Consider the following 13,735-nt stretch of genomic DNA (forward strand, 5'->3'; position numbering starts at 1 on the left):
TATACTCTGCTGTGGCCACAAGGTGGCTCCAAACACCTAAATGTTATTTTACCTCGAGACACGTGAATAGAATTTTACCAGAAATATTAACAGCAATGTCCTTTATAAATGGGTCAATACTGCAAAAAATATAAACTTATTTCAACCTTCTGATTAAGCTTTAAGTATAATTTATATCATTTTAAAATGTAAACATTCACAACAATATCGTTTGACAACCTTGAGGAAATCTGATGGATTTTACTTAGTCTGCATAATTCCTTATTTAACATTTCTTTGTTGGTTTTTAAAATTAATTTCTCTTTTAACTTTGCACGATTTTATTTCCAGCTACACAAAAGGAAAATATCTGCAAAGTAATGAACTTTTTTTCTCACAAAATTGAAGAATTTTAAAACTAAAGAGAAAGCATGTCTAAATTTTAGCCCTTAGGAGAACTAATCCTAAAATTGCCTACTTTTAGAAAACCAAGTAAACTGAAGTATACAATATTAATAGAATATTTTAAATTAGCTATCCTCAGCAATCAGTCATAGATTGTTAAATCATTTAACCAAATATTACAGTGAAGCCATCAAAACAAATTAAATTTTAAATGATCACATTTAATAAAGATATATGAAGATTGTGACTTTAATTAAATAAATAATAAATAGATAAAATGCAAATATACAGTGATGGAAAAATCAGAATTATTGTTACTATGTTACCACATTATACCTGTTGTCTAGGTTTTGCCTCTATTATGACTCACCTCACCTTCACAGGTGGGTGGAAAAGACAAAGTGCTAAGTATATTCTTTAAACATGTGAACTTCTAAAACAAATATATTAATTAGTCCTGAATCATAAATAAGACCGAAAAAAATGAATGCCATGATACAATTCTCAATTTAAAAAATAAAGTTTTAAAAAGAAAGGTATTTAAAGACTCACAGAAATGTCTATTTTATTGCCTTAATGTTTTGGTTTATATGTTTATGTAATCTGCAGAATTTACTCCTGATGCTACTTTTAAATTATGACATAAAAAAGAAAGAAAGAAAACAACAGAAACAGTGACTTTCAATTAATCTTCATATCACCTTGAATGTGAAGAATAAAAAGAATGAACTACCTAAATAAAACCTGTTAAAATTTTCCCATTGTGCAGCAGATATGTCTTCATCAGACAGTTCCTGGGACCTCGTCTAGGAAAGCAAGATCCCACTGACCTTTTAGCTTGTAATACAGACTGCAGAATTATCCCGGAGATTTATTGGTACCCAGACTTTAATGAGATTATTTCTGTAATGCATTGCCTCTGTTCATCATTCTTGTTCTAATTCTCATTACTCTGACCTCAAGACGGAGAACCTGTGAACGGAAGCATTACCGCAGTATACTCAGAATGGCTCCTGTTTCACCTGAGTGAGTTCATGCAGCTTACGGAACTCACAACAGTTAGTCTCCATCTTTCTAACGCTTTCTCCCTCCGCTGTCTCTTTTTTGGGTTCTCACATCATTTTTGAAATTCTTATTCCCTAGCTCATGCATGAGTCTGAGAATATAAGTTTTCAAGTGACATTCTGTTATTTTACAGCAGACATTTCCATCATCATTAGGGAATAAATATATTTGTAACAGTTATATTGAGCCCTTTGCAGTTACAACAGGTTGTATGAGCCTGTTCTAATGATAATAAATGAATCAACTGTGTCCTTAGAAATCACATGGTTCAAACTCCAATGTTCACTAACCAAATATATATATATATATATATGAATAAAAATGTGTTATTAGTAGAATCAGTGACAAGATCAGATTTCAAACAAGAAGGATTTCTCATTTCAACTCGAGCACAACATTTTTTTACATAATACAAGTTCAATTTTTCAAAAACTTTAAAGGGTAGTAGCAAAGTCATATCTTATATACTATGGTTAAAAAGCTCACTCTACAACAGTGGGGGGAAGATTGAATGTGGGAGGTGGAGGGTGGGTGGGCGGGAGAGAGTAATGGTGGAAAAATGGGCACAGCTATAATTGAACAACAACGAAAATTTTTTTTAAATAGAAAACACACTCGACATTAATGAAAAAGCACAGGTCACATCAACTTATATGTAATGATAGTAATAAAATGATCGGTAACAATAACAACATGTAGCGCTACAACGCCGACTTTATGACAGGTATCATCAGCCCTGTACAGTGTAGGGTTTCTTATCATGACAATTACACTATCGCATCAGTGCAGTTATTAACCCATTCTACAGGTGAAAAGCTGCCAGGAATATTAAATCGTAAACATATTTAATATTAAATATAGGATAAGTGACATAGGATTTAAACACAAACAGCTTAGTACCATGGCCCATATTTTGATCCATCAAAAAAATTCTAAGAAAGGCAAGCTTGTCAATCTTGCCATTATAAGAAAGGCAATCTCACTTCATAGTATCTGTATTAATGTGACCTTCATCAGTTGTCCGCACAAGAATAGAATATTGCATGGAAGAAACTTTTTCAGAGTGACCAAGTTGGTACTCAATGGTTTCTTCTATGGAGTAAATATTTTAATTGCTTGTGTGGATGTGGAAGCTCCTATTCATAAGAATTTTCAGCAATAGAATTTTGGGGTCTTCTTGGTCTACAGATGTATACTTTTTATTTAGGCTTCTTCTCCAGAGTGGAAGTACTAGTCTCAAATTTGAGTCCTTACTGCAAGATGACAACTGGCCATTGCAAATGTGGAGTACAATGGAAATCACCTTCTACGATGGCTGCTCAGACCTGAAGCAGAATTCACTCTCAGGAATCCAATGAATGGATCTGAGGACACATGAAAATGTATCTTGAACTAATCTGCTAGCTTATTCTGATATTTTTTGAAAGAGGTTATGTGCTTTGAATAAATAATGCACTGTAAAATATAGGTGACATTAGTGCATATTAACTCATTCTAAAAGTACCTACTACTCATCCTTCTTGCATTTATCAAAACAGAAGTACAGTAAGTCATGGGTTATTCATTTAAGGCCTCACCGTGACAGAGGTCTGGTCTTGTTCTCCTCTCTCTCCATGTGTGCATCCCAGGCGGTTTGCACAATGTCTGACTTACGATAGACCTTGCAGAATGCATGACGAATGAAGGAACAAAGGAATGAAGGAATAACACAATATACTGAGAGGCTTTTTCAGTAGTTTATATAATAGAAAATAAAAAATGAAGACTGAGTTATTTAGAGAAATTAGGTGACTGCTAACTGATATTCTGCTATCTAATGTAATACTATTCTATGAAAATTAAAACATTTAAACCTACTAATCTTTTCTTGTAAATCATATCATATAATATTTGTGATTATCTCACATTATAACCTTCTCTCTTCAAACACAAAATCTATTTTCGATACATCTTCACATCTTTGGGGGCGGCACTAGGAATGGCTCATACAAACTTCCCCTCAAATAAATGAAATTACTTAGAGGATGAGAAAACATTGAGCAAGTTACTATTCAGATTTCAGGAGATTATTTAAATGTATAAAGAAAAATTCTGCAAAAGAAATACATGACACATGAAAAAGAATAAAGAGCTACATATGACAGCCAAAGAGCAAAATATAGGTAATGACTATAAATGTTGCCTTATCATTGAAGACAACTTGTTAGCACTATTAGTAATTTTCCATAAAGCTCTCTGAGGACAGTCAGTTATATGCATCTTAGTTTTCCCTTTAGAAAAAATAAGGTTCACCATGGCTGGTGTGGCTCAGTGGATTAAAAGTGACGGCCTGCAAACAGAGAGGATGCTGGTTTGATTCCCCATCAGGGCACATACCTGGGATGTTGGCCAGGTCCCTGGTTAGGGGTGTGCAAGAGGCAACCAAATGATGTTTCTCTCCCTCTCTTTCTCCCTCCCTCCCCCTCTCTCTAAAAATAAATAAATAATATCTTTAAAAAAATAAAAAAACAAGGCTCTTCTCATCCACATTATTTTCATCTTGGACCTATGGACCCAGCCCCTACCAATAAAGTGAGTTGAATCAATGTCTTCTCTCTGAAGTCAAAATTATGGCTGTCACTTCTTAACTTCATGTCTCCAGAGGGCTGGACACTCAGAAGAGATTGTACACCTACCACTGACAAGTCCTTGTGCCAAAAATAAAATATGTTTCCCCTTGTTTCGTTCAGATTCCATATGGTGTGATGGAGGATCCAACTCCAAGAAAATAGTTGAGTAAAGAAATGATTTCTCTTAACATAGATTTTAGGGATATTTAATTTCTTGAGTATTTTTTTTTCACTGTTGAGAATAAATACTTGTATCTATTCCCAAGATAGTGAAGTTTTACAAATTAACTTTTTTAAATTATGTAGAACAACCTAGTTATTAAATGTTGAAAAAACTGGGGCATATGTTTTAAAAAGGCCTCAGTAGCTAAAAGAGATTCTTAGACAAATGTAGAGTTCTCTCTCTCTCTCTCTCTCTCTCTCTCTCTCTCTCTCTCTCTCTCTTTAAATTGCATGGATCCAAAAAGCTCTATGTCAGTAGGGGAAAAGAAACATTTATTTAGTACAGAAATTCTATAGAAAACCACCATTCTCTATTCTGGCAGGAAAAAGAAAGAAGAGGAGGAAAAAGAGAAGAGAAAGAGGGACAAGGGCTTCCAAGCACATATTCTGTACTTAGCATTCACTGTGGGCCAGAGTTGCCCCCAAAACAGTAACTGAAGCCTTGGTGAAGGAAGTGGAGAAAGACAGACATACTTTCCATAGGTTCTTCATGGGTAAAGGCTTGGATTCAAGGGTAGGAAGCTAGATGCAGACAACACGAGTGTCCATGCTGGTGGGTTTCGCTTCCCAGAGACAACATATACAAAAGTCACTCCGCTGACAAAATGCGGTTCAAGACTACAGAGCAGGGATAAGCCCCAACTTATAATTCTTCACAAAAAACCCAAAACAAAAAGAAGAAGGAGAAGAAAATGTTTTACTTGGCTAATGGTTAGTTATTATGTACTCAGTTTCTGCTTATTTGATTTACAAAGTTGACATGTAGGTTGTTTGATTCCAATGGTATCTTTCCTCTATGTTATTGAAAAAACAAAGAAATACCACACTGTTGTTAAAGACACAATTTATATTCCTTATTTTATTATCAATAGATTTAAACCAATGAATTACAGGTAGTAAAATTTTATTTTATTTTTTAGTTCATTTAAAGCAAACATTTTAAGTGAAATAATTCATTAATATACTCCCTGGCAGATGTGGCTCAGTGGATTGAGAGCCAGCCTACAAACCAAAGGGTCGCTTGTTGGATTCCCAGTCGGGTCACATGCCTGGGTTGTGGGCCCAGGCCCCAGTGGGGGCCGAGGGGCAAAGTGCATTGGTGTTTCTCTTCCTCACTTTCTCCCTCCCTTCCCCTCTCTAAAAAATCAATAAAATCTTTATATATATATATATGGAAGACATATTGCATGTGGAAAACTTATATGGTAAACACAAAACTATTAAAGTCCTTCAGTTCAAATATATTCAAGTTTATCCAAATATGAAGCTATTAATTTAAAGCTGATACTTAGAGGTGAAATAATCCACAAACTTTATGGTACTTCACCTAAATTAGAAGTCTGATTTAAGAATTATAGAAACATTCATGACTTTTTAAAATCCCAGAAGTTATCATGGTTTTCAAATCAAGTCAGTTTAACTTGACTTTATTGGGAGTAGAGTTACATGAAAAAGGAGTATCTTCACATTTTAAGAATGCATGCTATTATACAACAATGTACTTAGCCTAGGCAAATATGTTGATTGCCTTTGATCTATTTAGGTAATTGTTAAATTTCAACTTTAAGTTTTGTATATATAAGCACTATGTGAACATTGCAGAGAATTACCAGAATACCCCCAAGTTAAAACATTAACTTTATTCAGTTTATTGATTAGTTTAGTTTCCCATACATTCTGCTTAACTTGATTACAGTTACAGTTTGTTTCCCAATTGTTCAACTTGAAATGAAAGAGAGAAATGGTAGTTTTTTTGTACTCTACAAGATCCAGAAAAGACATTTGCTCATTATACATCAGTTTGAAGTTTAGATTGCAAACTGGTAATATTCATATAACAAAGAAAAATCAATATGCCCAAGCAAAGGCTGCTTTTGGAAACATACAATTTATGTTTATTTTTAAAATCAGGGCTCTGTCAAACTCTTCCAATATTCTCTGTTATAGTAAATCAACAAAGATTCCCAATCAATAACTGATGTACTGAGTATAATAACTCATGTCTATGCATTCTACATCCTGATACTTTGGAGAAGTCATTTCATTACAAATGCTGAATTTCCCATTATTGCTTGCTAGTGCAATAAACTGTACTGGTGCCAATTTCAAGTCCTTAAAAGCCTAGGTGTTATAATATCTATAAGAATTGCTTTCATTTTAAAAAGACATGCTCTAGCCAACTGAACGATCATATACTTTATGCTATAATGCAAAAAAAATAGTGTAATGAACCCAATGTATAATGTAGCAGAGGATACAATGCAGGCCATAAAAATCACAAGATTTACAGAAATGTTATTTCATATAGGGCAATATAAAAAATGCATAGAAAACTCATTCAAGGACTTTTGTAACTGTCATAGAGGGTGAAGAAAGGAGGAAAGAGTCAGGAAGGGAAGCACTGGGAGGGGAGGAGAGAGAGAAAAATCAGCGGGACTCTGAAGTGTTTAGACATGTTATTTAATGATGAATTTCCTATTGTGAAGCAATGTTGTAATATACTTTATAGATGATAGCTTCTTTTTCAAAAAAAGATTTTATTTATTTATTTTTAGAGAGAGGAGAAGGGAGGGAGAAAGGGAGAGTAACATCAATGTGTGGTTGCCTCTCAAACACCCCCTACTGGGGACGTGGCCTACAACCCAGACATGGAACCTGTGACCTTTCGATTGGCAGGCCGACACTCAACCACTGAGCTACACCAGTCAGGGACCCATTTTCTTATTTTAAAAGCTAATATTGCTGAGCAATAAGACTAAACCATCCAATGAACCCATTTTAATTTTTAAATTGCATGCCTTCCTCACAGGATATAATTTCAAGAATCCTTGAGTGCCTATTTTTAGAGAGAGGGGAAGGAAAGGAGAAAGAGAAGGAGAGAAACATCAATGTGTGCTTGCCTCTTGCTCATCCCCTACTGGGACCTAGTCTACAACCCAGGCATGTGCCCTGACTGGGAATAGAACCAGTGACCCTGTGGTCTGCAGGCTGGCACTCAATCCACTGAGCCACACCAGCCAGGGTAGCTTAATTCTATTCTGAAACTCGAAATGTGATTTAACATCATATTTCTGCCTCACGCAGAGTATTTATAATGAAGGCCATTTTCTAAAAAAAAAGGGGGGGGGAGGAGATTTACAATTGAAATCACATGATTCAGTGAAGTGTTTTATGATGTTACTGGCAAACTCCCCAAGGACGTGTGTCTGGCTAGCACAGAGGGCTGTGTATATGAAGGCGTTCCAACCTCCCACAGGCGGTCATTATTTTCAAGGAATGCTACATTTATTTCCCAAAATGAGGTATAATGTAATTTTATTTCATTCATTCTTACTCAATTTTCAGCTTTCCCTTTCTTCAATCCACCATCAAAATGGTACTGTTTCTCTAGAGAGCATCATATACGTTTCAAGAGAGAAATAAAAATATAAAGACATTGGTGAAAATGAAGCACATTTATTCTTTTTCAAAAAATCAGGTTACTTTTTTGTGAGAAGTTCCATTGATAATACAGAGTTAAGCAAAAGTTATCTGGAAACATTTTTTTTAATTATCTGATTAGTTTAATGGGATCAATGCTAACATTACATTAAGGATAATGCATTCCCAGAAATCTACAACTCTAATATGATAGATGTGACTTTTTACATTGTCTGCCTCTTGAGTAAGTTGGATTGAGTATGAAATACTCAAAGAAAGTGTGGCTAAGGCAAAAATGGCCTCCTATGCTTTAGATCTCCTTACAAAAGACAACAAAAATGGATTTTAAAAGGGCTGAAGGTCTCATACAAAATGTCAAGTAAGGTGAGGATGCTGTGTGTAGGGCAAGAAGGAAGAAAAGGACAGAGGTGACTCTGAGCTGATATTGTTATCTCAGAAAACAGGCACTCCTTGTTGACTGAAATTTCCTCATCTTTAAGCATGAAAAAGAAATCTGTAATTTTGAGGGTTAAAGTTATTGGGAGTAAAAGCAGGAAATGTTATATTAGTATTCTCTGGACCTAATCTAAATGCTTTGGGGGAAAGAAGACAGATTTTAAAATGTTTAAATTCAAGACTTTTTAATCTGCATATTTCAGGTTATTATAATTATGATAAAAATGAATTTTTATTCCTAATTATGAATATCAACTCATTAGTCTGAATAAAGTGTCAAGAAAAGGAAAGTAGGTTTTCCTATGTTAACTTTCATTTCTCAAATATGTGTTCATAATGCTATTCCTTGGACTGATTCCTTTTTTCGAAACATTCATCATAGGGACCCTATACACAGTGGAACATTTCATTGGTGTCACCGAGGCTCCATATATGCCTAACAAGAATGACAGCACCTTTCTTGCTACTTGGTTTTTACCTCCAGTCTATTTCAGACAAAACTGTTATATAATATGGTTAGTGGAGTGACTTTTTTGAGACCCCATCTAAATAATACTTCAGTTTAATCAAAAGTAGAATTTTCAAACATAGACCTGAAACTTGGAGGTCAAATGCACAAAATTACTTATGATTGGTATGAATATATTTTTTTATTTCTCTGCCTATACTTTGTTACTTTGTTTCGGTGTTTTACAAGCACTTCTAATGTGGCAACAGTATCATAATGCAATTTGCATAGTAAAAATAAAATTCTATTATGGCTAATGCTTTGGAAACCCAAGGGCTAGCCCAGAGATAGTAGGGTATACCTCGTGACTTGTACTAAAAAGGCTCACTATGCAACACTATTACTGGTGACAACACAACAAAAATACGGTTCACTTTGCTGCTGAATCAGCATCATCGGAGAGATGGCTGCTCCTGTGCTGCAGCCTAGTGGAATGATGTGGTATAAAAATGACATATTCCAGGATGCGGTGTTATCACTTGCTGCAAAGTAGGTTAAGAAACAGAGGACATAAGTCCTATGTTCAGAAATCCCACAGACAATATACACTCTGCCCCAGTTACATGTGTATATGGAAAACTAAGTGAAGATGAAGAAATGCCCCTAGAGTCTAAACAGGGTTCACATAATCTGAAATGAACCTTTTCAGTTTCAAATATTATCTTTTCCAACAACAACAAAAGATCACACTCCTTTCAGACGGCATTAACTTTCTTAATAATGTGGCAAAATGTATATCTCTGTAGATAGAAAATCAATTTTCTATCCCTTCTTTCATGTTAAAAAAGATAATATGACTATAGGTAAAGATTTCACAGTATAGTGTTAAATTGAATAACTACATATCACTGTCCTTATCAATAAACAGCTAATTTTTTATAAACATCTAGGAATATCACTCGAAGCATTGATCAGGTACCAGGAAATTTAACTACAGACCTCATACATATACATATACATGTGAATATCATACAGATTACAGGCTGCTTCCCTATTTTTCTGCTTTTTTTTCTTTTCCAAAACATTAGAGAATGTGGAATTCTATTCTTTCATTGGGGTCAGGGAAGGCATATGCATTCACGAGGGAAGTCAATTTGTTAGCAGAAAGTAATTGAAACCAAAGAAGTATCTGATTTAATGAAAGCAGACATTGACTCATACTTTAAAAACACAGCCAGAAAAAAAACAAAAAGTAAAAAGCAAATGAAGGAAGCATTTCTTTATGTTTTTATCATCAGAATGGGTTTGTATTTGATGTCCTAAGCCACAGAGACACTCTGCTATATATGTGCACTCTCCAACCCCTTCACCCTCCCCATCCCAATAAACCACTATTTCCTTCTACATTACACATTGAATACATGACATGTTTCATTACTACACTGCAGGGAAGGGGAGCACGGCAGATTATCTATGCAACTTATCCTTTACATATTTCTCTATGACACAACCTTCTTTTTTTCTTCACCACTCTAACTAAAAATGAACCAGGAGCTCTTGTCAATGACATAATGCTTTCAAGAAAGTTCTACTAATTAAAAATCCTCACCATACCAGACCTAAAAAATGAACACACTCTTGCCAAGTGTTATTCACCACAGAGACGCTCTTGTAGCTACATTTTAAGGAAGCATGGGGAGAGGGGGATGGTGTGGAGGGATAAAGTCTACTGACATATGCATCGAAGTATAACAGTTGTCGGCGTCAGAGGGACAGATTATTTTTAATATAGGTCCTTCAAGAAAACAGGAAAGGTACAGAAACTAATGCATCTCCTAAGAGCTAAGAGTAATGGATGTGTAGTTTTGGATAACAGAAGCTTTTACTGGAATGAAGAACCACAATTATAGGAAATAGCTCTGGTTTTTTGGAAGCAAAAGATGAGATGTCAGTGTTTAATGATGTTTTTTCTTTGATTGCACCTGTAGAAACCTCCCCCCCCCCCACCTTTTAATGATAAGGACATGGTTGGTTTTTATTGCAGGAACATAAAAACACTTTCAGACTACTCCTTTTGCCCATACTTACAGTTCCATCCAGTGCTATCAATAGTTACTTGTTGGGAACATGCATTTAGACTTGCAATGTGCTGCATTAATTTAACACCACATAAAATATGGATTTTATTGCAGCAGAGACAATAAATGCTGCAACTGCTGACTGCATGCATTTAATCTCCCCTCTTTCATCTCACCCCCCCATACTTCTGACTCAGACATAAAAATGAGAATATGGGAATGGTGCCTATTCCACTTCTGATAAATGTCAATCTATTTTATTTATGTGCCTGCTTAGTGACCATTGACTGTTTCCAGGAATCTGTCTTCTGCCTGTCATTTCTCTTTATTTTAAACGTACAATGAACTATGATTATGAATAAGTGAAGAGTGAATCCATTCATATGGAATGCAAAGTAATGTTAGGTGGTGCTGGAGTTCACAGCCACAACGTCGTCGTCTCTGCAACTGATTTTCAAAATATGAACAAGTACGAACGTGCCAAATTTCACTCCATGACGGATCCTTTGCATTTGTTCACAGTGAATAAATTCACAAACTCTGATATCATGACCCACTGTTGATCATGATATATAATTTATCCAGTTTTAAATTACCTCTATAGAATTCAAAGCAGTTGTTTCTAGAATCCCATATATATAAATATATATATATAGTTTTATGCTTATTAATTTAGTTATGCACTAAAGATGATCATTTGGAAATAATTGCTAAATACAACTTAAAAACAAACATTTCCCCCCCAGGGAAAGGAAATAAAAAGACCTTAAGGGAGTTTTAAAAATACAGAGAGAGATGAAGTCTTCCTACCTTTTTTTTTATCAGCTTCTGGATAACGGAAGTTGGTTCCAGCCAAAATAACCCTGGAGAAATTGTCACTATGTCCCCTTTTTGTTTGTTTACGGCTGTTATTTCCTATCACTGATTCTACTTCAATCTAACTCGAGCTTTCCCTCAGCATCACTTTTAACTCTGGACGGCAGGGAACAGAGGAAAACCGGGTTGGGGGGGTGGCGAGCTCGCTCTGATTGGCTTTCATTCAGTGCTCCTGATTAAGGGAGGAAAAAGAACTGGTAAGGGGTGGGGGGAAGCCCTTCCTCACACGGAGAGAAAGGTTCTGCTGAGAGAGCTGCAGCGCTCGCCCTGGGAAGGTTGGAGACTGGGGAAGTGCTGGCTTTTGCTAGCACACAGCGATTTGCAAGTGAATGCGAGGGGAGGGCGCATCCGAGAGGAGGGCTTTGGATGAAAGGCGTCCCCTCCCCCGCAGGGCAGAAAGACTCTCTGTTTCAAGGCGAAGGTAATCAGCCCAATCTAATCCGGCTGTGTCCGTAATGCAATCCTCGGAACCGGGCTGCTGCTTGCAATTCTTTTGAAACAGACTTCCTCTTCTGACAGATATTCCTGCACCATCCTTACGCCGGACTACCGAAATACAAGTATTAACGGGTGCCAGGTGAAATTGCAAGCAGACCTGACACGTTACCAAAGTGATTTCTGTTCCGGTTTAACATTTTTATTTTTGTTTTCATAGAACTTTCCTTCACTGGTTCTCCAAATACCTGATGTTTTGTTGCTTATTATCATACGAGAGCATACCTCGCTCGTCGTTTTGGCGTGTCTCGTAGCCAGTCTTGTCTGCTTAATTTTATCTGCCTTGCTGTTTTAGGTTTTACAGATAAAAATCTTATTCACAATTTGATTGTGTAATTAATGCTATTAAAACATTTACACTTTAGACTTGACACAATCGCCTTCTCTTTTTTTCTTTTAACTTTTTGTCCTCAGAAATTTGACTTTCATGCCCAAATGAGTGTGTGGTTCTACTTACTTATCGACCATCTAACAGTCCGCCCTCTCTGTCTCTCACTCTACATCAGGTTGGAATCGACCAAAACCTTACCAAAGGATGTCAGTATAGCTCCACGAAATAACTAGCATCCTTATATTTTTCTGGCTACATGTAGATAACATTTTAAAGTACATAAATCATATAAACATACTATAAAATGATAGCATCCTAGAAAATAATTTTAAACCTAGGTGGTGAATTATGAAGATAATCTTGATCAAGTATAACTCTAAAAAATGGATAATACTGCTCAGAAATCTTAAATGACTTGCTTAAGCAAGGAAACTAGTGACACTTAAAACTATAATGACAGTTTACATTTCTATAAATACATAATAGATATTTATAACTACAATTTAGTGCTGCTTCTGTGAGGCATACTGTCTCCTGGGTGTGTATTTGATTATTTTTAAGGTCAGTAGAGCCTCATACAGTCGGCATAATGGGAAGGGAAAGAATCTCAATTCTTATGGAACTGAACTCATTTAGATGATCCAAGAGCGATCACCTTTTCATCTATTTTCTAGAAAGAGAAGTAAAATGAAGATGGCAAGAATGATCCCTTCCATTTAAATCCGCTTAGATTTCATTGTTTGGAAATGAGACAGCTAGGAATTGTTGCAAAGGAGGCTTGGAAATTTATGATTTGCTCTGGAGAGCTATTTGCCCAGCCAAAATCCTTGGTACTGTTAGAAAAGGGTATGACAGAAATGGGTACAAAGAGCCACAGTGCTGTCCTGCCTATATCACATAATAGCAAATTTTACGGTTTTTCAGAGAAAAAACAAAATTTTGTTCTTTTGTAAAATTTTGTCATCATTTTAAAGAATGGTATACATGCAAATAATTTTAATATTTTTAAGTATTGAAGTATGAAGCAATGGTATTTCCAGTTATTTCATTTTCTGTTTTATGATCACATAATGTCCTTACTAAGTGATAAACAAAGATCCAGGTATTTATGTATTCCAAAGTTCGGGAGATGAAGATATAGGCATGAGGAGGCAGAAAGAGAGAGAAGGTAGAATGAATGTGCTAAAACATCCCATTTTCCCTAATGCCCTCCTTGTAAAAGAAACTCGTAATGCTATCGTACTAATTATAAGCTTTACTAATAAAAATTAAAATAAAGAACAAACAGAACATTGGCTAAAAAGTAAAACCTCATGATGAGTATTGTTCAATTTTTAAAAAAATACCTTTT

General features: G+C 35.5%; 1 protein-coding gene across 1 annotated transcript in view; it reads right to left on the reverse strand.

The window, feature by feature from the left end:
• CDH10 (cadherin 10) overlaps positions 1–11,753 on the reverse strand; it is a 134,624-nt gene extending 122,871 nt beyond the window's left edge. Inside the window, exon 1 of the mRNA XM_024578482.3 lies at positions 11,493–11,753. The gene's annotated coding sequence lies outside the window, so the exon portion shown is untranslated. The remainder of the gene's footprint in view (positions 1–11,492) is intronic.
• Positions 11,754–13,735: the final 1,982 nt, after the last annotated feature.

Source organism: Desmodus rotundus, chromosome 1 (assembly GCF_022682495.2).
Source record: "Desmodus rotundus isolate HL8 chromosome 1, HLdesRot8A.1, whole genome shotgun sequence".
NCBI lineage: Eukaryota > Metazoa > Chordata > Mammalia > Chiroptera > Phyllostomidae > Desmodus > Desmodus rotundus.